The sequence below is a fragment of the Mandrillus leucophaeus genome, unplaced genomic scaffold (genome assembly GCF_000951045.1).
Source record: "Mandrillus leucophaeus isolate KB7577 unplaced genomic scaffold, Mleu.le_1.0 Scaffold56, whole genome shotgun sequence".
NCBI classification, from domain to species: domain Eukaryota; kingdom Metazoa; phylum Chordata; class Mammalia; order Primates; family Cercopithecidae; genus Mandrillus; species Mandrillus leucophaeus.
Genome location: NW_012106030.1, coordinates 1776040 through 1803315, shown reverse-complemented (window position 1 = coordinate 1803315; position 27276 = coordinate 1776040). Strand labels below are relative to the sequence as shown.

Genomic DNA, 27276 nt, shown 5'->3' with positions numbered 1-27276 from the left:
TGAGGGATGGGTGGGAAGGCACAAGGCGGTGCTGCCTGAAACACCCATGATAATTTCTTGGTTCTCACACTTAGCCAGTGTGCCTGGGGGTGGTGCATCCTGAGTGTAGCTCCTAAGACTTCTCTGTCTGGGAGAGTTGGTCCTACCCAGTTCCCAGGCCAGGAAGTCAAGGGCAACTCATCTGCTTATTTATGCACTGACGGGATGGGATAATTTCCTAAGATTTCAGTTTTGCTTCCTTCTTGGAGTCACTTCCATCCTTCCCATTTCTAACCGAAATCCAGGCTTTGCCTTCTGTTGCCTGAAAAGCAGAAGGTCTTCCTGATTTTTGAAAAAGCCTAAGCTCAGATGAGATTAGATTTCACCAGAGAAGGCGGGGAGAGCCCAGAATGCTTTTGAGAGCTTTGAGCAGGGAGGGGACAGAAGGCTGGAGGTTGATGAGTTTCATCAGCAGTGGGGGGCATGTCCCCTCTAGTGGCAGCCACCCAAGGGAGCAGCATGACTCAGATGGGACACCTGTTTGATGTACCTCAGAGGCAGGTCACTTCCAGTTTTGCTGAGGATTTTCTGAACCCCACAAATGGAACAGAAGCAGATGAGTGGCCCTATCCCAAAGGGCCAGGACCATGGAGACCCTGGTGGTTTTCTGTGTCTCCCGATGTCTCACAACCAGTGGGGACTCCCCAATGTCTCGTCCTGCTTCAGACCCGGGGACTTTTATGTGACCTTTGGTTGGAGAGCTCCAGTAATGACTGAGTTTGACTTTTCTATTTCTCAGGAGAGTGGGGATTAGAATTGAACTTAAGTTGATTTAGAGAAAAATAAGGAGGCTGGGTGTGGTGGCTCATGCCTGTAATCCCAGCACTTTGGGAGGTCGAGGTGGGTGGATCACCTGAGGTCGGGAGTTGGAGACCAGCCTGGGCAACATGGCAAAACCCCATCTCTACTAAAAATACAAAAATTTGCCAGGCGTAGTGTGTACCTGTAATCCCAGCTATTTAGGAGGCTGAGGCAGGAGAATCACTTGAACCCAGGAGGCAAAGATTGCAGTGAGCCGAGATCATGCCACTGCACTCCAGCCTGGGTGACAGAGTGAGACAAAAAAAAAAAAAAAAAAGAAAAGAAAGAAAACAGAAAAATAAGGAAATGTGATATTTCTTGTACTCTCTGTGCTGGTGAATGGTCATTGATTGGCTACATTCTGTCTGGTTTGGCACCTTTCAGGAGGTCCCATCACAAATGAAATCCATGCTGCTCCACTTTGACAGGCTTGATGTCATGTCATGAGCATGCTCAATGGACAACCTTGTGGAACCCTCATGATCAAATAAGACCTAACACTTATAATTCATATTCTAGTTTGTTAATACAGAAGGATTTCTTCTTGTGTTGCAAAGTCTAGGTTAGACAAAAGCAGCAGGTTGAACTTGTTCCAGGTAATAGGTTTCTTAGTGGCTGAGCAGCCTGCACACACAAAGGTAGGATATACAGAGAGCAAGAAGCAGAACAAGTGGGTGAACAATGGTTTGGATTGTGAAATTATGTTAAACTTTCCATTAGATCGCCTGGTTTGGGAGGGAGCCTTCATTCATTATTCATTAGTACCCACTGATTTTACACCACTTTCTAATGGCTGCCCATGTGGCCCTGAACTAGATAGAAATTGTGTATTTCAAAATAGCAACGAGTAAATTTCAAATATCGCACCACAAAGAAGAAGTGAAGCAATGGATATGTTAATTCACTTGATTGAATCTTTACACATTGTATACATATATCAAAATATCACATTGTACCTTACAAATGGATACAATTATGATTTGTCAATAAAAATATGAATAAAAAAGAAATTGCTACAATGAGAACTATTGCGATTTATTACCTTAAACTGCCTAGTGTTAATCTTAGGAATTTAAACACAATGGCAGCAGCTCTCTCTCTTCTACCTGGAGGTTTTCTGTACACAGCAGATGATTGTCACTACATGTACAGAAGGTCTGAAGACTCTTCCTTTGGAAGCCTTTAACATTGTAGGCATGAATGGGGAAATCCTAGGGGCACAGCGAGACCTTGTTAAGGAGGGGGCTTCCTGTTCATGTCTTTCTTTACTGAGAAAATTTAGGAGATATACGACGGAGAATAGTACGCATGGTCTGTAGCACACACATTTAGGTCACGTGCCTTCCTCTGTGTTATTTATCCATTCAGGAAGATATGCACTTGTCCTGACCACCCCCTCACTACCACCCCAGTAATGGTAATAATCAAACTTATAATACATAACAAAATTAAAATAACTTACCAAAGCATTAAACAATCTTACTCCCTGGTCATTAGGTCATCAACTAAACACACTTGCTTGGTTGGCTTTTTTTTTTTTCTTTTCTTTTCTTTTTTTTTTAGAAACAGGGTTTCACTCTGTTGCCCAGGCTGGAGTGCAGTGACACAGACATGGCTCACTGCAGCCCCAGTCCCCTGAGCTCAAGTGACCCTCCCACCACAGCCTCCTGAATAGCTAGGACACAGGCAAATGCCACATGGCTAGTTAAAGAAAATTTGTAGTAACAGAGGTCTCTCTATGTTGCTCTGGCTCATCTCAAACTCCTGGCCTCAGGCGATCCTCCCACTTCAGCCTACCTAAGTTCTGGAATTACAACAAGTGTGAGCCACTGTGCCCAGCCTGGTTCACCATTTCAAAAAATTTTTACTAATTTGTTTTTTCTGAAATAGAAGATACAAATTTGCACCTTCTACACTATGCTTTGACTATGTGAATTAATAAGCCAGAGTCTAGGAAATGAAACAAACACCACCATTCACAAAACATCATTCTAAATGCAGAAAAAAACAAGTGATCCCATTTGAGGGTGAGGAAAGGCTATATGCATGAATTAAGTGACCTTTATGTACCAGCCACTTCATATATGTTATTTCATTTATGAGCCAGGCTCTAGTGTAACCATTTTACAGATACAGAAATGGAGTCTTAGAGAGGTTAACATATTGCTTAGGGTCTCATATAGGCAGTTCCATGGAACTGAAATTTTAAATGTGGTCTATTTGTAGCTAGCTAAATTCATACTCGTTACATTCTACCACATTGCTTTGTAGACTTAGAAACTGAAACGGGGAGCAGAGTTGCTGCAGAAAGAAGGGATTTGAGAAATCTGGAACCACAGGATTTTATAGAACTGGTGAAGAAATGGAACCTATGAAGTAACTGGCCAATTACTTGATCATGTTATGAGACAGAGATATGAGAGCTCATCCTGGAGCATGGTCTAAATTGTTGCATTTAAAGTGTTTGAGAAATCTACAAGAGGGTTAAAGTACAATCACTTTCTATTGCTTTATTTAAGTCATCGAAAAGATTAACATTTAGTAAGCTGAACTGAAATGACATGGGCAAAGCTAGTAAGAAGTAATTTTGCTTTTGACAGATTTCCTTCTTATTCCTTCACTCTCTCCAGATGGAGGGTAATGTAAACTTCATATCATAGGAAGAAATGCCTATTGATTGATTAAACATCGATGATGGTGCTCTGTCTCTGTCTGAGTATATGAAAGTGACTGTTTTCAAAATTAACCCTTTTCTGGGTCCTACACATGTTATCAAGATGCATCCTGAATTTTGGAAGCCAGACTGCCCACAGCTGTGCAATTACGTAAAGTAAGCTATTTTCCAGCCATCATTTGCATGCAATGGTGAAAAGCTACTTTTGTAGTTTAGTTTAGATACAATACACATTGGAATACTGTTATTGACTTCATTTCTTCGAGCACACATGATGCTTCCTAATTATTTGGGACTTTCCTTTTACTGCACAATAAACAGATTTTCTCTGAGTGCAAGTTCACCATGCAAGCGTTGCCCATATAGTGGAAATAAAAATCTTTAACTTATTTATTGGCTAGGCAGTCTTTCTGGCCTGATAAGAAATACATGTATATCCTTCCCTGCAGTCACAGTGAACACAAAAAGAGGGATATATGTTTTATTTTTTTAAATCTGAATAGCAGCCTTTCTGGAGTGTACAATCTTTCATTTGGTTTGTGAATTTAGAGCATGAGAATTGTTGTTGGTTTAGACCTGCAATTTATCTCACCCAGAGCTCTGTCCTTGACAGGGGTCCTAGGGACAGACCTAATGACTAGATCTGGTTGTCTTGGACATCAATCTAAAAAGCCTAGTTATATAATCCAATATATTCATTGTTTTCATTCGGCAACAACTTATTACTACCATGAGCGAGGCATTGCTATCCACTGCAGAGGACATAAAAATGTATGGGACACAATCACCACCTTTAGAATTTAGTGGAGAGAGTAAAATCTGCATACATAGATCTAGGTATGGGGTAGACAATAATAATTGCTGTGAGAGAAAGCAAATTACTGTAGGAGGATTTAGACAACAGAGGTAATTAATATTAGACCATATATTAAGAATGCATTATGCATGAATTTATCTAAATACTTCACGAACATTTTCTTACCATTTCTTTTCTAAACCAGAACTTTTTTTTTTCATTGATACATGGTGCATGGGATGACAAGTCATAAGTTAACCTGTCTTCAAAGATTTAGGAATAGTTTTATTTCTTTGAAAAGTTTCCAGTTTCATCCCCCTTATTCTTGTAATGAAATTACTTAACAGAATCTAATATATAGTTAGGTGCTGACTAGTTACAGATTTCTAATAGGTCAGCATTCAGGACTTCAACAGCTATGAATCAAAAGTAGATTAGTGTGGAAAGAGGCACCTCTAGGTTAGCAAGATATATGATTTAATAGGTAGGATAAAATATTGGGTGCTATTTCCAATTCTGCCACTTGTTCACTGGATAGTCACTTAACTGCTCTATATTTTAGTTTTCATAGCAATAAAATGCAGATAATAAGATTTCAGCAGCCATTATAGAAAATTAATGGTAGAAAAGGTCTTTAGAATCCTAATATTTTTTTAAAAAACATCATTCCATCTTTGTTCAGGTATAATACACAGGAAGAGAAGTTAAAGTACCCCTAAAGTAACATTATGAACATTTTACACATGCATAAAAATATTTTTTAAAATGATATAACTTGTGTCTTGTCATTGCTCTGTTATTTAATTCATGCCATCCTTATCCTTTTTGAAATATTTTATTTCCTCTGAAAGAAAATTAATATCAAGATTTTAAAAAATGCTCTCTGGACATTCCTCTTTCTGTGGACCCCTGTTTCTGTTGGCCAGTGATGCCATTTACACCTAGATTTACCTTTATGTCAGGGGAGAAGACCTGCTCTTCACGAAAGCTCTGCAGCCTTCATGGTGGACAGATCTCTTTCTGAAGGTGACCTGCTTTCAGCACTGATAGGGACTCCTGAGATGAAATCAGTTTCAAGAGCTCTCTGGCTTTGAAGTGAGTTTTGTGGTGATGTCTTTTTTTTCCCCTTCCAGTTCATGCTTCTGGCACAAAACAAACTTTATGAGTCCACTCAAATTGGCAGTGAGTAGGAAAAAAAATCTACCAAGCGAACGCCTGTAAGCTGTAGTACCTCAGGGATTCTAATCCATGCTTGCTTGACTGGTGAGTGCTTCTACTTCAAGAGAAAAAACAAATTCTCCTGGCAAACTACTTGGATACTGTTTCCCAGGAGTTAAAGGAACAAAACCTGAGAGGTAGCATTGGTTCCTCTGGATGGATTCCTGACCAACTTCAGTGTTGGCTAATAACTTTGGCTTTGTGTGTATGTGTGTGTGTGTGTGTGCGCGCGCGCGCGTGTGTGTGTGTGTTCCATCAAGAACATGGAGGCTACTGGACTGTACCACCCCTAGGCCTGGGCAAGAGGAGCTTCTGCCCTGTGCCCTGATCTCTAGAGAGCATCATTCTGGCCACATACCTGAGCTCCTCCATACAGGGCAAGGGGTGTGTGAAGCTAAGGGGGACATGTCCACCCAGAACCACATTTCCTTTTCTACATTATGCGATGAGTACCCAGAACCTCAGAATTCCTTGCACAGATTGCCATGAGCCTGTTTATAGGTCCTCCATGGACTTCTTCCAGAATCTTTTCTCCCAAGGATGGCTGAACCCACTATGTATGCATCTCTAGGCTCAAGGGGCGGCTAAGGAGTGGCTGTTTCCAGAGGGATGTGGCCTGAGTCTGGGCTTGCAGGCTTGGGTGTCCACATGTGTCCTTGCAGGTCTCTCATGGTGTACTGTGGGACCAGAAATAGGAAGACAAGAGAATTAGGTCATGGGCTGGGGTGGCTCTCTCAGGTCTCTGTATTCTAGCATAGAACTCTGAGGAGTCCAAAACTCTAAATGAGGAGTTGGCTTCCCAAATATTAAAGAAGGTGTATCTGTCAAGATAGGCATATTCTATTAAACGTGTCTATCTGACATATTTTATTTAACTAATTTTTTGCTTGATTGTTAAATTTTAAATATTTGGATATAGACATGCGAATATCTACTTATACTTTTGCCCTGGGCTCAGAACATATAAGAAATGGGGTACAACCAGATATGCACTTCTTCCTGCTCCTCACATGCTATCATAGGGAGGTCTGAACTCTTCCTTCACCAGTCTCAGAGGATAAGGTTCCTCTTCCAAGTTTTAAGGACCACCCCTTGATTCCAACCCCTCATATCATTCTATATCTTGTGTCACAAATTGTCTTTTTTTAAAATTAGATTTCCTTATCTTATTAATGATAGGTCTCTTACATCAGTAAGAATGACTATTATTAAAAAGTCAAAAAATAACAGAGGCTGGCAAGGTTGCTGAGAAAAAAGTGGATGCTTATACACTATTGATGGGAGTGGACATTAGTTCAACCATTGTGGAAAGCTGTGTGGTAATTCCTCAAAGAGCTAAGAACAGAAATACCAGTTGATCTAGCAATCCCATTACTGGGTATATACCCATACGAATGGAAATCACTCTAACATAAAGACACATGCACGTGTGTGTTCACTGCAGCACTATTCACAATAGCAAAGACATGGAATCAACCTAAATGCCCATCAATGGTAGACTGGATAAAGAAAATGTGGTACATATACACCTTGGGGGGAATACTATGCAGCCATAGAAAAGAATGAGTTCATGCCCTTTGCAGGGACATGGATGGAGCTGGAGATCATTATCCTTAGCAAACTAATGCAGGAAAAGAAAACCAAATACTGCATGTTCTCACTTACTTACAAGTAGGAGCTAAATGATGAGAATACATGGATACAAAAAGGGGAACAACAGACACTGGGGCTTACCTGAGGGTGGAGAGTGGGAGGAGGGAGAGGAGCAGAAAAGATAACTACCTGGGTGATGAAATAATCTGTACAATAAACTCCCATGGCGTGAGTTTACCTATATAACAAACCCGCACTATTGAGTCAGTAGCTCCCACTGGTCTCTCTTCCTTTCAGTCCTGGCTCAATATTGCCTGTCTTTATATTTCTACCAGAATAATTTATCTGAAACAAAAATCTGATGAAGTCATTCTCCTTAAAAATCATTGATAGCTACAGCACAATAAATACAAAGTTATTTAACATAGTATATACAGCCGTCTGTGATCTACCCACTGTTTATCTTTTCCTTTCTGTCCCTTGTCACAACTTGTGTTAAAGTTATATTCCATTTCTGGTTCTAGGTGCTTCAGGAGCTGTGGCTTAAAGTGCAGACATGGCCAAGTCCGAGAACCACACCACACACAACCAGTCCCGAAAATGGCACAGAAATAGCATCAAGAAACCCTGAACACAAAGATACAAATCTCTTAAGGGAGTGGACCCCAAATTCCTGAGGAACAAGTGCTCTGCCAAGTAGCACAAGAAGAAGGGCCTAAAGAAGATGCAGGTCAACAGTGCCAAAGCCACGAGTGCACGTGCCGTGGCTATCAAGGCCCTCATAAGCCCAAGGAGGTTAAACCCAAGATCCCAAAGGGTGTCAGCTGCAAGCTCAATCGACTTGCCTACATTGCCCACTGCAAGCTTAGGAAGCATGCTCGTGCCTGCATTGCCAAGGGGCTCAGGCTGTGCCAGCCAAAGGCCAAGACCAAGGACCAAACCAAGGCCCAGGCTGCAGCTCCAGCTTCAGTTCCAGCTCAGGCTCCCAAGGGTGCCCAGACCCCTACAAAGGCTTCAGAGTAGAGATCTTGGTCTGCCAACGTGAGGACAGAAGGACTGGGGTGGCCCCCCTGGGTTGCTGTCTGCATGGGGCTGGTGTCCTCCCGTGCTATTTGTACAAATAAACCTGAGGCAGGATTTTTTTTTTAAAGTTATATTTCAGTAATGTTGCCCTCTTATGCAACCCTCCTCCTCAAAACGGACACTTACCTAGCTGCCTCACATAAAGAGCCTTTTTTTTTCTTCAATTTCCTGTCTGTCTGAAATACTTTTATTAACTGCCACTCCTAAATTCTGGTCCCAAATTACCTCCTCTTTGAAACCTATCCTGCTTCACCACTCCCAAAAACTCAGCTAGCGCCCCCAATTCTGGGATCTCATTGTACCCTTTGAATGCCTGTATCCCTATACTTACTACATTGTATTGAAAAAAAAAAAAAAACATACTTATGGATAATTCCTCTCTCTATTCTTAGCAATTCTAGAATTTGGAGTCTGTCCGACTTGTCTTGCTACCTCAGCACAGAAGGTATTTAATGTGTTGAGTAGCATCATCCCACTCTCCAGTATGTCATAACGTTTACGTTCTTTGTTGTACAGAGAAGTTCTGGCTTTAGCAATGGAAGGAAGCTACTCCTCTTCGCTTCTTCCTCACCGAATAACTCTAACTGGCACCAAGAAACCCAGTTCTCTAACCATGAAGACACCAAAACATTGGGGAGCCATGTTGGACCCAGTAATTCAGTTGTATGGGCACAGCCAAACTCCCTGACCTCAAAGCAGTGTTTATATATGGACAGACTGGCTGATAATCAAACTGAAGGGCTGTTGGCTTTTTTGTGTTCAGGGGTATAAACTATGTGAGGGTGACAGGTAGGCAAAAAACCAAGCAGCAGCCATTCTGCATGTGAAAGTGGTGTGGCAGTACCTGGTATGACACCTGGGGAGGTATATTGGCGTTGTTCCTGAAACTTGGAAATCTGGAATGTTATGTGGCTCCCTCAGCAACAGATGATACTTTGGGGGAGCTTATAGTTGAAGATGACAGTTTACTAATACCTTACAATCATTAAATGCATCTTATGTGCATGCAGATTTGCTCTGTGGACTGAAGATGAAATCCCTCCAGTCCTTAGTTGTATTAGTCTTCTATCACAGTTGAGATAAGAGCAAGGGAGAAAAAGGAGTAAAGGTTTCTTCTGCACTTAGTATGAAATCCAAAGTCCTTCACATGGCCAATAAAGCCTTGAAAAAAATCTCTCTCCCATCACCTTGTTCCAAAACCCTTCCATTTCTTGCTCCTTCATCCCTAGTCAACTGTGTTTCCACCACACTGGCTTTTTTTTTTTTTTTTTTTTTTAAACTCTTTGTCATTCCTCCCACTGAATTAGTGGTGACTGAGTTGAACAAAAGAATATGGTGGAGGTAACACTGTGCCATTTCTGTGCTTTGCGATTAAAAAGACTAGTAGCTTCCATCACATCCCCATGGGAACACAGCCTCCATGCTGGAGGAAGCCCAAGCAGCCATGTGGAGAGGCCTGTGAAGGAGAATCAAGGCCCCTGATATCTTAAGTCACATCGTAGGGGCTGACAATTAGTCAGCAATAGACACTTAGAAGGTCCTCACACCTCCCAAGCTCTTTTCTGTCTCTAGGCCCTGGAACAGGTCCTTTCTCTTCACAGAATAATTCTTCCTTTTGTGTTTGCTCTGACATGTCTGCTCATTTTCATTTTTGTCACCTCTCCACAACAGTTGATCCTAAAAACAACTTATCAAAGCTGGCTTTCTGTTTTAATCTCTGACTTGTCACTTACTTTTGGACCTTGGGCAAGTTACCCAATCTCTCTGAACCTCAGCTATCCTTATCATTAAAATGGGAGTATTGATGATACTTACCACCCAGGCCTGTGGATGGGATGAAATGAAATAATGCATGCAAAGTACTGAGTGCAAGATTTAGCATGTAGTGGTGCTTCATAATCATAAACAGTGTGGTTGATCTCAGCCTGAGAGAGAATCATATTTGGAATCTTCTTTAGTTTCCAGGCCTTGTGGAAGTATTATGCATATCGGAGGGGAAGAGAAGTGGGTGGTTCTGAAAACATTTGTTATCCTTGGATGAGAACAGCTAAGCGTCATCTATATTGATGGTCTTCAGGCCCTCAAGTGGCTTTGAGACTGGAGATGAACATGGCTCTTCTTATTAAAAGACCCAGGTCTGGTGTGGGGCTATAATTTTACCATTACAGCCCTAGTCATCTCCTTCTATTTGCACGGTTCTTGTCCTACACTGAACAGGAGAGCCCAGGGAAGCTAATGATCCTCATTTGTATCAGTTAGGGTCTCAACCTGCTCTGAAATGTTCTTCATTAGGCTTGTGAGCTGTATTTATTTTCATTACTCTTGTGCTTGCAGGACCGTTTGCTGCTGCCTTTTTCTGTACATTTCTCCCTGCAGAGCTCTTCTGCTGTGTGAGAAATGCATCTTCTTATCTCTTCCTGTGCCTTTCATTCTGTTTTTATAGAACACATGGCTGTCCTCATCACTTACATACACGTACTCCCTAGAACCACGTCTGGCCTTAGGACGTTTGGGCCAGAACATCTGTGAGGTCCCTTCTACCTCTGAGGGTGCCCTGCCCACTGTCTTCCACCCATTTTAGCGCATCGTCCCAGTGGTCAGCTTCCCATAATTGTTGAAAGTTTGAACCTTTAAGCAGCTCTGTTCTATGGGATGAACTCCCAAGCCTACCGTAGTTGAGCTAGAGAGAAAATATTTGATTGGAAAAAGGTAATTTTCCCCTTTTTAGAGCCATCAGACAACTAATAAACAGTCATGAATGTCTTCTAATTTCTCGGTGTGTGTGCAGTCTTTGGCAAAAGAGACATCAACTCAATATGCATAAAAATCAAAGGCACAGTGGCCTTGGAGCTCTGGCTTCACCTGTAGAAAAGAAGAAGTTTGGGATCCAGATGATGTGTGTTCAGACCAGGGTAGTCGAAATTCTCCCAGAACCTGGTTAGGTGCACTTACATTAGCGTTTCGCATCTCACAGGAAGGTCTCTGTGCTCCTGCTAATCACAAATGGCCCTGCTGAGAGCAGCAGCATCACAGAGAACCACTGAGCAGGAAACAGAACTCTCCTTCCAGGTGCCATTGTGAAATACCAAACACATTTGGTATTTACTACAGCCCTCGCTCCCACGTGGTCTTCTCACAGTAACAAGTGTAATTCTGCTAGTAACTGTTTTGGTAAATGAGTCATATTGTAGCAATCTTCATGAATCAAAGATAATTATATTTTTACTCAGCTAGCACTGGTTAAGAAAACTCTCTCATTCTTCAATTAGTTGTCTTTTCACTGTCGTATTTATCTAGAGGCCCTTCCGCATAATTTCAACCTAGTTCCTTGCTCCCTTTTCCCTATCAGTTAACGCCTTTTTGATTTGCATGCCTCCCCATGTTATTGTGTATATTCTTTATCATTGTTCTTTTTTTGTGTGTATATATATATATATATATATTCTTAGGAAAGCACTGTGGTGGATTAAACAAGGCTTGCCTGGAGGGGACAGAGATAACAGTATTCCATAACTGGGAGAGTTATTTATAAACCATGACGTTAGGTTTTCATCCTACAAAGAGGTTATTGTTCTCATCTCATCTGCCTTCTATTAACTTAAAATCTTACTCAGAATGACCAGGGAGTTGAAATTGAATTGCCATTAATTATTACTACGGTTTTTGAGTGTAGGTACCAGAAATTTTGTCAAGAGCTTTAAACGTTTAGTTCCTGACGGGTCACAATGACTTCCTAATTAGTGATTATTTTCTTCATTTAACAGATGAGCAAGCCGAAGCTTAGAGGTTAAAGAATTTGCCCAAGGTCCATGGTGGCTCACGCCTGTAATTCCAGCACTTTGGGAGGCCAAGGCGGGCGGGTCACAAGGTCAGGAGATTGAGACCATCCTGGCTAACTCAGTGAAACCTCATCTCTACTAAAAAATAGAAAAAATTAGCCAGGCACTGTGGTGGGTGCCTGTAGTCCCAGCTACTCGGGAGACTGAGGCAGGAGAATGGCGTGAAACCTGGGAGGCAGAGCTTGCCATGAGCCAAGATTGCGCCGCTGCACTCCAGCCTGGGTGACAGAGCGAGACTCCATCTCAAAAATAGATAAATAAATAAATAATAAAATAAAATAACAAAGAATTTGCCCAAGGTCACGCAGCTGTGACACAACTATTAGAACCTAGTTCTAATTCTAGCATCTCTTATGTACTGCCTACCTCATAACCTTCTTGTCTTAGTTCATTTGTGCTGCTATAACAACATATCTCAGACTGGGTAATTTATAATTGGTATATTAACTTCTCACTGTTCTGGAGGCTGGGAAGTCCAAGATCATGATGCTGGTGGTCTCTGCGTCTGGTGAGGGTTGGCTCTCTTCTAAGCTAGTGGTTTTTTTGGTAACATCTTCACATGGCACAAGGGCAGAAAGGGCCCTGTATGAAGCCTGTTTTATGAGAGCCTTAATTCCTTTCATGAGTGTGGAGTCCTCGTGACCTAGGTGCCTCCTAAAGGACCTATCTCTTAATACGACTGCAATGGGGATTACATTCCCACATGTATTTTGGAGGGACACAAACATTCCAACCACAGCACTACTCCTACTTGTCCAGCATAGTACACTGGGACTTGAAAGTCATTTTTCTGCTCTTGCCCAGTTTCAAGGTGGACACAGAATCATCAGACTTCAGATCTTCATCTCTGGAGTCAGCCGTGGTCTGCTCCAGGCCATATCACTGGGGGACAGACAGAGGCTGAGGCAGGACCAGGCCTCTCCAGCTTCTATGTCTTCACCCACACTTCTTTTCCTGAATGTACCTGGGGACTCCGCAAAATGTGATTTCAGGTCAGTTTGTCTCTGAGGCCTTTAAGCTCATATCTTGTGCCCTGCTGTCTTCTTCATGGTCCTTGCCTTTCTAAAAACCACCCATGGCAGGCCACACTGTCTGGAGATTCCAGTGTGTTTGACCTGGGGTGGGGCCCAGGCATCAGGTGGTTCCATTGTGTAACTCAAGCAGTGCTTCTCAAACTTCTACAAGCACAGAAATCACCTGGGTTCTGATTCGGTAGGCCAGGTGGGGTCTGAGAGTCTGCATTTCTAAGAAGCTCACAGGGGCTGTGAGGCCTGAGAGATTCAAATTAGGTTTTCTGCAGTGTGGCCCAGGCATCAGCATTTTTACCCCCACTCACCGCCCAATGATGTTAACAAGTGGCCCAAGTTGGTAACTCCTCTTGTGGACTCTCCACTTCGGTGTCTCTCCATCAGAAACTGTTGTCAGCTGTGTTATATTTCCAGGGCAAAACATGAACCCTCAGAATCGGGAGGATTTTTCTGGGTATCCAACCTCTTTGGATTCCTACATCCAACACTGATTCCTATCTAAGACATGCCTTTCCACCAGACCTTGATCAATGCATGGCTCCAAAAGGCTCAACTGTTTACCTGCTTAGGTGACCTTGGGCAAATCTGCCCACCACGCTGGATCTCAGTTTCCTTACTGTCAGTAAAAGAGAGTTGAAACAAATGCTAATCATTTCTCTCAGGCACTCTCGGTTATATCAGAACAGGGCACCATCCTTCTCCTGGGGAAGATTCAAGATCGTTGCTGCTTTGGGAAGGTGGGGCTGTGAGGCTATTAGAGCTCATTGTGTGGATGGGAGGACAGGTTGAAGGAGGAAGTGGTGGCTGCCGGCTGGGCCTCCCTTCCAGCTGGGGATCCTTCACCCCATCACACAGCCAGCTTAGAAATAGACCAAGGAAAGCCTCAAAGCCACTCACAGGACAATCACTTGGACCTCAAGGAATATCTGCCATGGAATATTATAACAGAAAAAGACCTGTCAGCTCCTCAGTCATTCTCCAAGGTGATATTAACTCGAGGGCATCTGCAAAGAAGCCTCTTTACTCGCTTCTCCATCTGGGAGCCGCCCTGGCTGCATCAATTCCTCCCCTTGAAACCAGCAAGCTGGCGGATGGATGTGACTGCATGGCTTTCCAGGGAATTCTCTGAGTATCTTTCATGTCAGTGATATCTGTGAGAAACAGGAAACTGTTTTCCCATCTCATTCACATAATAGATAAGATGAGAAATTAGCTGCTGGATGAGCAACCTGGGGGCTGTTCATTTTGTCACAATAAATAAGGTTCTGCTCATGCTGGCGCTGCCTACTAGCACATTTCCTGGTGCGCGGTGCATGCTGCACTTTCTCATTTCAGAGCCTCTCAGCCTCATCCTTACTGACGGCTCCTGTTCTGTTTTTTCCCCTCTCATCCTGCTAAAGGCTTCCGCAACCCAGAGACCTCTGAATCTGTGGAGTTTTGTGGCCACTTAAAACTTTGCCTCTGAGCAACCACAGGGACCCCCTTCCCCAAAACACCTTTCCCACACCTCTACGCTATGATGATCTGCAACTTTGCACTTTAGGTGCAGTTCAGGCACCAGCTCAGTGTCGGCATCACCGGGTGCCTGTTAGAAACACAGACCCTGCAGCCCGGGCTCAGACTTCCCGAATCAGAATCAACATTTTAACAAGGTTTCCAGGTTGATTCATTCCTGTGCAATTCAAGGTTGAAGGGTGCAAAGCTCTGGTCTAAAAGAGTTAACATGGATTTCGTAATGCTCTGATGAGACACTGGAGAGTGAGCATTTTGCCTGACATTTGGGACTTCTGGTGCAGCACCCCACCTCCAAGTCATTCTCTCAGTACACACTGATCAACCAGGTGACTGCTCTGGGCCTCCAACACACCAGGAAAATGAAGGGGTAGTGACTGAGTCTGTGGAAGTGGCAAGGGACATTGTGACTAGCGTCCACGTCCATAAATGCCCTGATATTTTAGGAGGGAAGACGCTCCGATCTGCTCTCACAGAGAAGGAGGGGATAGGGATCTGCTTTAGGGTTCCACTTCCCCTCGACTGACTTCTTTAATAACATGCTTAACGCTGTGAGAAACTGGCGGGGTCTAGGATGTGAGGAAAATGAGAACTTGGATTAACGTGACATTCGAGTTAAAGGTGAGGGTTTCTTGCTGCATGCAAATATTAAAGATAAACATTGTGTCAGTTTCCGAGGGCTGCCATAACAAGGTGGCACCAACTGGCTGGTACTGGGTGGCTCAAATAACAGAAATGTATTGTCTTCTAGTTCTGGAGGCCGGAAGTCCAGCATCAAGGTGTTGGCAGGGGTTGGTTTTTCCTGGGGCCTCTCCACTTGGCTTGTAGATGCCGTCTTCTCCCTGTGTCTTCATATGGTCTTCTCTCTGTGTGTGTTTCTGTCCTCATCTCTTCTTCTTACAAGGACACCAGTCATACTGGATTAGGGCCCACTCTATCGACTTCATTTTAATTTATTGATTCCCTCTTTAAAGAGAAGGGTTGGTACGTTTTGAAGACTCCCAGGGAGAATCTGTTCCACGCCTCTCTCCTCGCTTCTGCAAAGACCCTATGTCCAAATAAGGTCATGTTCTGAAGTATGAGGGGTCAGGACTCCAACATCTTTTTGCTGTGAGGGAGAGGGCATGATTTAATCTGTAACAGACATGAATTTAAGGATTTCACGTGAACTGCACCTGATGTTGCTGAGAGAAGGGAACTTTTCTTTCTCGCTCCTCCCACCTTTTGGAAATTCTGGGATCAGGGAAGGGTGGGGGTGGGGGGTGTGGTCAAGAGCACAGCACACTGGCAGCACAGCTGGAAGAAAAAAGTGTAGCCAAGGCAGGGCTTTGTGTTGTTGTTGTTTAATGTTTAGAAAACTAAAAAAAGGGAAATCAATTATGGGGCCTACCTGAATTTTATTTCCTCACCAAAAACCAAATTACTCAGCAAACTTATCGCTTGCTATTGCAGGCTTTGGTATTAAAGAAAACAATCAGGCGGGCAGGATTAATCTCTGACAGCTGCCTTATCTTTAACTTGCACCTTTGTTATTTTCTGATGAGCTTCTCCTTTTTCGCTGCCACGTTGTACCATACCTCACTGGTTCCTTTCATTTTATCATCAGGCAAGAGCGGAGGACCTTTCAGTTTATTAAAAAACCTTTATTTGTGAAGAACAAAGAGGGGGGAAAAGGCAAACAATGAGGTCAGACAATCTCCTTCCTGCCAGGAGTCACTCACCTGTTATTTAGAGTGTTATCAGTTAGGGGGAGGCTTGCATCCTGGAAAATGAGGCTCTGACAGGCTACTCGGTTACACACACACCCACACATACACCCCCCCCCCACACCCCTCAGATCTGACTGGCACACATCAACCTCCACAAAAGGTCCTTGACTAACAAAGATGCAATATTTTCTTTTGTTTCTAAGCTTCCAAAAAAAGGACCTATCAACCCTGTCCCTCTTTCTGTCTCCAGTCCTCCCCGCTTTCTCCTTTCTCCTTCAGTGTAGCCCAGGCTTCCTGCAAAGGAGAAAGCCCGGGCCATGAGTGGCCACATAAGAATTCTGTCTCCTGTGAGCTGGGAATAACTTGGTTGTCTGTCAGGGGAGCTCTTGTATCTTGGATGCATCTTGCTGCTGAGTTTTATTTTGGGGATAAGTGGGCAGGCAATGGTTTTTGGTGCAAGCCGATTTCTGTTTAGTAGGGCAAGGCATGCGCATGGCTATCTGTCGTAGGGCAGCACCTGCTGCTTTGACGTGGCTCTGGGAATTGGAAAGAACACTGCAAACTCCCTAATCTTCCATGCCTCAGTTTCCTCTTGTCCCAAACAGAGGGGCTTCCACAAGATGGTGTTTAAGATTCCTCTTGTTTTTGAGTGCTCTGGATCCTTGACCCATTTACTTTTTACTTTCAGATATGGGAATGATTAAGAATCACCACCATATTTGCCACTAATTGGTAGCGTGTCCTTGAGCAAGTCACTTAAACCTCTCTGAGGGTTAGAAGACGTGCTCTCTAAGGCCTTGTGTGGATTTATGAATCTATGATGTGTATGTTGATCTGTTGTTCTGCATCACAGAGCACATCAAAGCAGCTTGAGGTTCAAGTTAAACTTACTGCTGCTGGCCGGGCACTGTGGCTCATGCCTATAATCCCAGCATTTTGAGAGACCGAGGTAGGTGGATCACCTGAGGTCAGGAGTTCAAGACCAGCCCGAGTAATATGGAGAAGCCCCATCTCTACTAAAAATACCAAATTAGTTGGGCGTGGTGACTCATGCCTGTAATTCCAGCTACTTAGGAGGCTGAGGCAGGACAATCACTTGAACCTGGAAGGCAGAGATTGTGGTGAGCCAAGATCACGCCATTGCACTCCAGTCTGGGCAACAAGAGTGAAATTCCATCTCAAAAACAAACAAAAAACAAAACAAAGAAACTACTGCTGCCTTCCATCAGGTAGGTGAGGTGGATTAGTTTTTATTGCTATGTCACAGAGGACTACACACTCAACCATGCTTTCTGAAGGCCAGAAGTCCAGGCTGGGTCTTCTACTCATACTCTTACCAGGCTGGCATCAAAGTGTCAACTGAGGCTATGTTCTCATCTGAAGCTCAGGGTCATCTTCCAAGCACATCCCAAGGCTGGGGAATGATCTCAGCTGCCAGAAGCTGCCTGCAGTTCCTTGTCATGGGGTCTCCCTAGGCTGGTCGCAACACGGCGCGCATCTCCCTCCAGGCCAGTGGGGGAAGGTGTCTCTGATGCTCCATCTTTTTAAAGGTTCACCTGATTAAGCCAGGCCCACCCAGGAGAATCTCCGTTTTGCCTGGGGTGATATCGCTCATATTCACAGGTCCCCCCATGCTCAAGGAGGAGGAAACGATACAGATGCAGGCATGCACATCAGGAGGTGGGGGTCTTGGGATTCATCTGAGAAGCCCACCTACTGCACAAAGTTTCCAAATTCTCTATTAATGTACCTCTCTGACCCATGACCCCACTCGACCAGTCTTAAAACTTTCTCATATTAGTTCAGAGGTGGGGCAGATCCACCTGGGGTTGGAAGCTCTGACCTCACTGTTTACTCTGACTTCTCTGCTTACCCCACTGAAAAACTGGAAAATCAATGGTATGGTTTGCCTAACGGCTACTTGAAAAGACCTTGAGTGTGTTATAGTCCTATGGGGGACAGAGGCAAAGCCTGTGGGATGGACCATTGGTTGAGTGGAAGACGATACACAATTGCGTAGAGCCAGGAACGTTGGGGAACCCAGCATGACGCTGCCAATCTGCTACTTTGCACTTGACTGGACTTAGTCAGTGACCTTGAACCCTATTGCCTCCTCAGTTTTTTCTTGAATTTAATTTCCTGTGTAACTGATCCCAATTTAGAAGCCAAAATCAAGCCTTCCAGTTTTTGACCTTGTTTCCTGTTGTTTTGCCTCTGTTTCACTCCAGATCCTAATCTTAGAGGTTCTGACCTCCCTGGTAACCTTACCCAGATTCTGAATTTCTCCCTTGTTAATATCTGATTCTATCTTTGAGTCTGAGCTGGGCCCTGGCTGTTGTACAATTTTCTGTGGTAACTCAGTGAGAGAAGCCCAATCCCTTCCCTTAATAATGATACTTGGGCACTTTCCCTTACAGCCATGCTGAGCTCTGATGTACACCCTAATTCTCCTGTCTCCTCTTCCCTGCTTCCCTCTCTCCTTTTCTTTAGGACTCTGAAGAATCTTTAGGAAATGAGTTTGAAAAAACCTGGAAGGATGCTAGCTTCTCAGCTTAACATGCTTCTGTAAACTCTTGTGAACTTGCTCATGGCATCTGAGCTGAGATCAAGAGTTCTATCCTCTCTCTGGGGACTGAGGTCCTGGCCTTCTCAAGAGGATAGCGCTCAGGATGTAATGATAGAGGTCTTTTCCAGCCCTGAGAGAGTCGGCTGCTTTCTCCCTGGCACACACACACATGTGCATGCACACACACACACACACACAGGCAATTGAAACCACAATGAGGCAACACTTCACGCCCATGATGATGATGATGATTAAAACAACAACAGTGGAAAATGAGCAGTGTTGGTGGGGATGTGGAGAAATTGAATCTCTCATGCATTGCTGGTAAGAAAGTAAAATGGTGCAGCCACTCTGGAAAGCAGTGTCACAGTACCTCAAAAAGCTAAGTATAGAATTATCATATGATCCAGCAATTCCACTGCTAGGTATATGCTGAAGGAATTGAAATCAGAGACAGAAGCAGATACTTGTACTCTGATGTTCATAGCAGCATTATTCACAAGAGCCAAAAGGTAGAACCAACTTAAATTCATCTGTTGACAGATGAATAGATAAACAAAATGAGGTATATACACACAATGAAATAGTATTCAGCTTTAAAAAGAAAAGACATATGTTTCAACACGGATGAAACTTGAAAACATTATGCTAAGTAAAATAAGCCAGACAGAGAAGGACAAATGCGTATAATTCTGCTTATGTGAGCCACCTAGACTAGCCAAATCCACAGACGCAGAAAATAGAATGATGATTTCCAGGGTCGAAGGGAGGGAGAATAGGGAGTTATAATAAAAGGGGTTCAGAGTTTCTGTTTAGGATGATTAAAAAGTTCTGGAGATGGACAGTGGTGTTGGTTGTACAACATTGTCAGAGTAATGCCAATGAATTGTACGTTAAAATGGTTAAAATGGAAAATGTTGTGTTGTATATATTTTACTACAAGAAAAATAAACACACAAACATGTTTACATGTGTGCTTTGAAAGCTCACAATACATGGAATATATAGTATATTACGGAGATACAGACATCGTTTATGGAAAAATGCCATGTTTCAGTTCATGATAACCTGTCAAGATGAGAAAAGTTGGCAGGAGAATATCAAAGTGTGTGAAGAATTCTTTCCAGCTAGATGGCACCATATGCGGTTATATCTATTGCATGTTTAATAATTAAATACAAAAGCAGCATTCTAAATAAAAACATCATGCTCTGTATTTTTATAATCAACTTTTTGAAAGTGGTAATAGTTTATTTTTTATTGTAAGAATTGCATATCTTGCTCTTTTATTACGGAATATGTTTAAAGGGATATAAAAGTGACATGGAAAGGAAAGATAAAATAAATTGGGCTCATTAGCTCAGAGAAGGAAAGGTAAAGGTCAACCATTCAGTGTGTGAAAGGGCCCAGGGTTGGGAGGCAGATTTGGGCTTTGGTTGTGCACCAGTTTTATGGCGTTTTAGCAAATCATTTAACTTTTGGGGGCCTCAGTTTTCTCTTATATGTCTGTTACACAAAATAAGAGGGGTTGTACTGGAGTCATTCATTCATTCCCTGTATATTCACTGGGCATCTGCTTTGAATGAGGGACTCTGCTAGGGTGTCCGTGTCCACTGGAGAGGACAGAAAGACCTGGACCCGGCCATGCTGAAGCTCACAGCCTGATATGTCGTCCTGCTGTTCTCCAAGGTGCCTTGCTGGTCTCTGGTTTTCTCATTTGTTTTCATCTTTTGAGCACACAGGGCTTCCTTTCTTCCCTCTGGCACTAAATTGCACTTGCCAAATAGCCCCTGTGTGTCATCACCCCACAGACTGTGAATCCCAGAGGGCTGAAGGCCATGTCTTGGACCATCTTCATCTAATGCTACATATTACACAAAATACATGCTCACTAAATGTCTTCCTGGCTTATGTTTATAATTGTGAAAGTAATACAGTGATCAGTTGGAAAACAGTGGATAACAGAAAAACATCAGGCCTGGAAGGAGGCTATTGCCGTAGTCCAGGAGAAATGATGGGGCCTGAACTAGGGCAGTGAGCGAGGAGAAGACGGAAGCTGCGAGGAGTGACATTTGGCAGGTGGAACTGGCCGGAGCTGGACCCTTGAGAGCTGCCGGATGGGGAGTCGGCAGGCCAAGCTGCTGGCCACACCCACAGGGCTGGGGTGCACGTAGCGTCTTGGCCAGTGGGTGGAGCTCACTGTGAGGGAGTAAGAAGCAGGTGGCAGGTGGAAGCACAAGCAGCTGGTGGGCGTCAGGAGATGCAGGGCTGTGGAGGGTGGGGTGAAGCACAGGAAGTGAGGGAACAGGCCGTGTGCGTCACCCTGGGCCCGAGTTAGCTCCTGGAGGACCGGCAGCAGATGGGAGGGCCGCTGGGGTGGAGTGGGGTCGAATTCCCTCATGGGGCTGCCAGAGTGAGTCAAGGACCAGGCTCGGGAGAACAGTGTAACAGGTAGATTGTTAAGGCAGGAATCCGGAAAGGGGGCATCATATTAGACCTGGGTACAGGGTGGGGACTTGGTAAGACAGAAAAAGCAGAGGCAAGAATAAAACAGGGTTTGATGTTTATTCAGTTCTCCCCTGAGTCAGTAACGATCAACCATATACTGGTATGTGCCACTCATGCGGCTGGACCAGAGGGAGGTGCGGAAGGGAAGAGGTGATAAGACAGGAAGATCCCTGGCTCTGCATCCTAGCGAGAGGGACCAGGATGGAGATGGAGATGTAGATGGAGTGAGAGAGAGTGTGTGTGTGTGTGTGTGTGTGTGTATATATATAGGAAGGAAATGCTAAAAGTCTGAGATACGAAGTTATTAAAGTTTTTACAACAAATTCTTTTTACTAAGGACAGGAGAAACTTCCAGAGTCTGGTTTTAACAAATTAGAGTTGTGAACAAGTGGGGTTAGATGTGAGTACCAGAAGCTGCCAGGCTATCACAGTGCGTGACTGAAAGACAAGTATATGTGTGTTTGCGTGCGTGTGTGTGCACATGTGCTCCTGCAGAGGTTAGGATTGGAAAGAGAAGGGAAAGGACGGATGAGGGAGACAGAAAGTCACCAGTACCCAGCTCAATAAACAGCACACCCCCAGCCCCTTCCTGCTCCCTCTGGCCACAGCCCCTCCTCCGAGTCACCACTGCCCTTGCTTCTGACAGCCTGGGTTAGTTTGGCCTGTTGGCGGACTTAAAAATAAATGGAATCGCTGGATGCTATTTTAAAGTTGTTTCCAAAGCTATTTTGAAACTTTTTCCAAAATGACACATTAACTTAGAAAGATGGAAACAAAGAGATAAATGAAGACATGCTGTTGAAAGCCACGATGGTTCATCTATAAAAATGGCTGCTGGTAATCAGTTGTTCCAAAGTGTCTTTAAATTCATGGAAAAACCTATCACGTGGCACCTAGCTCTTGAGGCACGTCTGTCTTTAGAAAGCTCATCCCGGGCTGGACACGGTGGCTCATGCCTGTAATTTCAGCACTTTGGGAGGCCGAGGTGGGCAGATCACGAGGTCAGGAGTTCGAGACCAGCCTGACCAACATGGTGAAACCCCGTCTCTACTAAAAATACTAAAATTAGCTGGGCATGGTAGTATGTGCCTGTAATCCCAGCTACTTGGGAGGCTGAGGCAGGAGAACTGCTTGAACCTGGGAGGCGGAGGTTGCAGTGAGCTGAGATTGCACCACTGCACTCCAGCCTGGGCGACAGAGTGAGACTCTATCTCAAAAAAAAAAAAAAAAAAAAAAAAAACTTATCTGATATCCTGCTATTAAAAACCTGATCATTCTGCTACCAGGAGAAGCAGAATGTGTTAGAAGGGGATCTCTGAACACTGGCCAGCTAGGCTGGTCCCCTTGGCTATTAATGTCCTGCCAAATTTCACACTTTGTCTTTTGCAAAGTAAAATATAAGAAGATAATCAATGGAAGGAAGCCAACCCATTTTTCTTTCTTCTGTATCTTATTTAATCTTCACAACAAGATTTCGAGATAGACATTTAGCAGATGGGGAAACTGAGGCTCAGAGAGGTTAAATAGTCCCAATGTCACGTAGCTGAAAAACGCTCATTATTAATTTTTCCTGCTCTAAAATCCAGTCTCTCCATCATGCCACCTTGCCTCTAGCTATACTAGGATATCTCAGTATTTCTTTTTTCCCTTCCCTTCATCAATTATGATCATTAAAATATAAAAATAACAATATATATTTGATTTATTCATTCAGCAAATAAATGAGGCACCTCATGTTATTGAGGCTCTCTTACGCTCCCCAAGCAATGTCTCAGGGATTGGGGAAACAGTGGTAAACAAATAATAGATACGGTTTCTGCTCTTGTGGAATTCGGAGTTCAGTGCGGGAGACATCCAAAAAACTGCACAAACAAATGTAAAGTAGAAACTATGAACAGCACAAAGAAGGCTAGAGATATAGGTGTTAGGAAAAGCTATACTGGAGAGGAAGGAGGGATTTGACCACACTAGGGATTTCAGAGAAAGCTTCTTGAGAGACACAAGCTCCTGAGTTGAGCTCTCAAGGATGAGTAGGAGATAAGAGGGTGAAATGGAAGAAGGTATGTGAGAAGCATGTGCAAAGGCCCTGGGGTAGGAAAGACCATTGTGAGCATGAAGAAATGAAGGGGGAACAGTGTGGCTAGAGTACAGAAAGCAAGGCAGGACCTACTGGGAAATGCAGGAGAGATGCCAACAGGGGTCAGATCAGGGCTTTGTGAGCCTGGAAAAGGGTTTGAAGCCACCTCACAATGAGTTTGTATGGAGTGGCAAGGAAAAAATGGACACAACTTTTCAGCTCCCTTTACTATCTCTTGTATTCTAGAGAATGCATTGCAGCTAAGTGTGAAGTCCCTTGGAATTAACATTATTTGTTTCCTTTTGGGAAATATGTTCATCCCACAGTGCTATCCAGAACCAAATTAAAAATAAACATCTAAACCAAATTAGGCTGCCTAGAAACACTGACAAATATGAGCCAAATTGAAACCAAGTTTAGATTCTGAGTTCAAGTCAGGTTAACATCACTGTGAATCTACTGATAATTTACCGTATTTAATTGTTTAAAGCTCGCTGTGTCCATTAATCAAGGAGGCTTACATTACTTGCATTGCACAGTGAGAAAGAGACAGTGTTATCATCCCCAGTGGATCCAGAATGGTTAAGAGCTTGGCCTCTTGAACATGGGCCACGATAATTCAGCCCACATCATTTCAGGCAGGTTCCTTTCTACTGATTTCACACTGTATTTTTGCTTGCATAGAGTAAGCAGCAATCCCACAATTACATGCACCCTACATGAGCAGTTCTCAGCTGGTCGGTGGCAGACCCCTAGGAAGACTTAAAATTACTTCAAGGGAATCTAAGACCCCATAGGTATACCATGCATTGTGCATAGACTGAATACAAATAAGGTCATCCCTTCTCCCAGTTTATAAACTGTATATAGATGCTTTTGTGATTATGTAAATTTATTATACTTCTTTGTCATATTTAGGCTTAATCAGCAGAGAGTAAAAGTATAACTACTCTGTTGGAGGTGTATCTGGCCAGTTGACATTTAAGAAGGGAGCCTCATACTCAGAAAACATGTGGAGGCTTTGCCTGATTAAGCAATCAGCATATTCAGATTTGACAAATATTTAGTGAGTGTCAGGGTGACTTGTCATCCTCACAAGAATTCTAGGATGCTGGTATGAAGGATCAGGAAACTGATTTTGGACATAGCCATGATGTTGAGGGGTGGTGGATGCAAAAGAATCATTCATAAACATCTGGTAAGGGAAATGCTTGCGCAACCCAGTCACTGCTGAGATACCTCTGGAAGAAGTGTCATGGAAGCACCCACATCTGTGATCAAAGCTGCCTGCCTCTGTGTGTGAATGCATGTGCATGGGTAAACAGGGCTGGCTGTGAGCGGAAGTGGGCAACCTCACAAGTGCACCTAGGTTAAGTCGAAATAAACTTCTGGACTCATTTTCTGCCAAATACCTCAGACATCCCAGGTGGGCAGCTTAGGATCTACGTGAAGTCGTCTTCCTCCCGAGGGGGAGGATGGGTAGTTTGTGGTGCTAGTCAGTCCTCCTGCTCAAACCTGAAAGGTATTTTTAATTACCAACCATCAAGCCTGGTGTGGTGGCTCATGCCTGTAATCCCAGCACTTTGGGAGGCTGAAGTGGGAGGATCACTTGAGGTCAGGAGTTTGAGATAAGCCTGGGCAACATAGTGAGACCCTGTCTCAACTAAATTTTTTTTTTTTTTTAATAGCCAATGTGGTGATGCACACCTGTAGGCCCAGCTACTCAGGAGGCTGAGATGGGAGGATCACATGAGTCCAGGTATTTGAGGCTGCAGTGAGCTATGAACATTCCACTGCACTCCAGTCTGGGTAACAGAGCCAAACCCTGTCTCTAAAAAAAAAAAAAAAAATTACCAATCATCTTGTTTTATACTGTTCTTGCTTTGCAATAAACAAATACCTGAAACTGGGTAATTTATAAAGAAAAGAGGTTGAATTGGCTTACAGTTCTGCAGGCAGTACAAGCTTGGTACTGGCATCTACAAGGCTTCTGGGAAGGCCTCAGAGAGCTTTTACTCATGACAGAAGGCAAAGCGGGTACAGGTGTCTTACATGGTGGGAGCACCTGCCAGAGAGAGCGTGGTGGGGGAGGTGTCATGCCCTTTTAAACAACCAGACTCTAAAGAACTTACCATCACGAGGACAGCACCAAACCATGAAGGATTTGCTCCAATGACCCAAACCCCTCTCACCAGGCTCAACCTCCAATGCTGGCGATTACAATTCAACATGAGAGTTGGTGGGGACATATATGCACACTGTTTTACCTCTAATCAGGTACACTTTGTATAAACCATTGCACTTTTTAAGAAGACTGATTTTTTTTCACCTTCCTTTCTTGGCAAAGTGGGACCCAGGTATTCTATTTTCATTTTAAAAGGGCAAATGAAGGTCTCAGAGCCCTGAGGACACTGCCATCTGCTAGTGGCTATCCTTATACTATGGTGACCCCATGGGTAACTTAATAGGAACGGGGGAGGATGAGGAAAGGTAGCTAACATCTCAGTGTTCTCCACACCCCTGCCCTTTTCCATGCTTGGTCTCCTGCAGTTCTCACATCACAATAAAGGCGGTATTATTTTCCCATTATACAGTGTAGGAGACTGAGGCTCAGAGAAGCTACATAGCTTGCTCAAGGTCATACAGCTAAGACAAGAGCAGAGATTTTGAACCCAGGTTCTCCTGATTCTGGTCTGGGCTGTTTCCTGAAAACCTTGCTCCCTCCTGGCACATTCAAGCAGTGGGAAATTGACTTCCACAGGAAACCCACAGCACATGGAGGCTTTGCTTTGCCAAAAGGGCAGGTGCTAGGTCCTGGAGTGAGTGGAAGCTAGGCAACAATTACTGTTTGGGTGAGCTGGGATTGTCTACAAAGCCCCACTATAAATGTGATAGCTCAGGCACAAAAACACATTGGACATCCTTATCTCAAATGTCCCTCCCCATGAAGCCCTCCTGCCCACCAACCAGAGTCTGGCATTAAAACTCTGGCTGGGACACTATCAACAAAATTAATTCCAATTCACATTAATTTTAATGTGTGTGTACATATGTCACCCAATCTTTTTTCCTCTTGGGTGATTTTCAAAACTCTGCCATAAAAACAAACAAAAACAAGGACAAGCCCAAGCAGGTTGAGAATCCCCAGGGTACTGATGAAATTAGGTTTTCCTATTGGCAATCTTAATGCCTCCTGCCTCAGGATAGATTTATTTCCCCTTTTCCTTTTTCATTTTTTTTGCTGTCTGTGGGAATGATGAATATGTTATCTTCTTGGGTACCTGAAGACTGTTATGCCACTTCTCCCACCTTTTCTTCCTTAAATACAATCATCTACTTAATTTTTCCTCCACAGTCATTTTCACCACTCTAATCAATGTCAGGAAAGTTCTGTTGATTCAGGTAAATCTTTTGTCAAATGATAGTCTTTAGATGTTTGGCTGCCATGCTTGAACTGGTCCTTTTCCATTTTTACTTCTCATTGCCTTTTTTTTTTTTTTTAGGACAGAGTCTTGCTCTGTCATCCAAGCTGGAGTGCAGTGGCACAATCTTGGCCCACTGCAACCTCCGTCTCCCAGGTTCAATCAATTCTCCTGCCTCAACCTCCCAAGTAGCTGGGACTACAGGTGCACACCACCAAACCCCGCTAATTTTTGTATTTTTAGTAGAGGCAGGGTTTCACCATGTTGGCCAGGCTGGTCTCAAATTTGTGACCTTAGGTGATCCACACACTTTGGCCTCCCAAAGTGCTGAGATTACAGGCGTTAGCCACTGCACCCAGCCCCCAAAAAACTATTTTTAAATGAACATATGAAAATTGTATATGTTTATCG

The 27276-nt window shown here is 43.6% G+C and overlaps 1 pseudogene; it reads left to right on the top strand.

The window, feature by feature from the left end:
• The first annotated feature begins 7677 nt into the window (after positions 1–7677).
• LOC105552482 lies at positions 7678–8144 on the top strand (annotated as a pseudogene).
• Positions 8145–27276: the final 19132 nt, after the last annotated feature.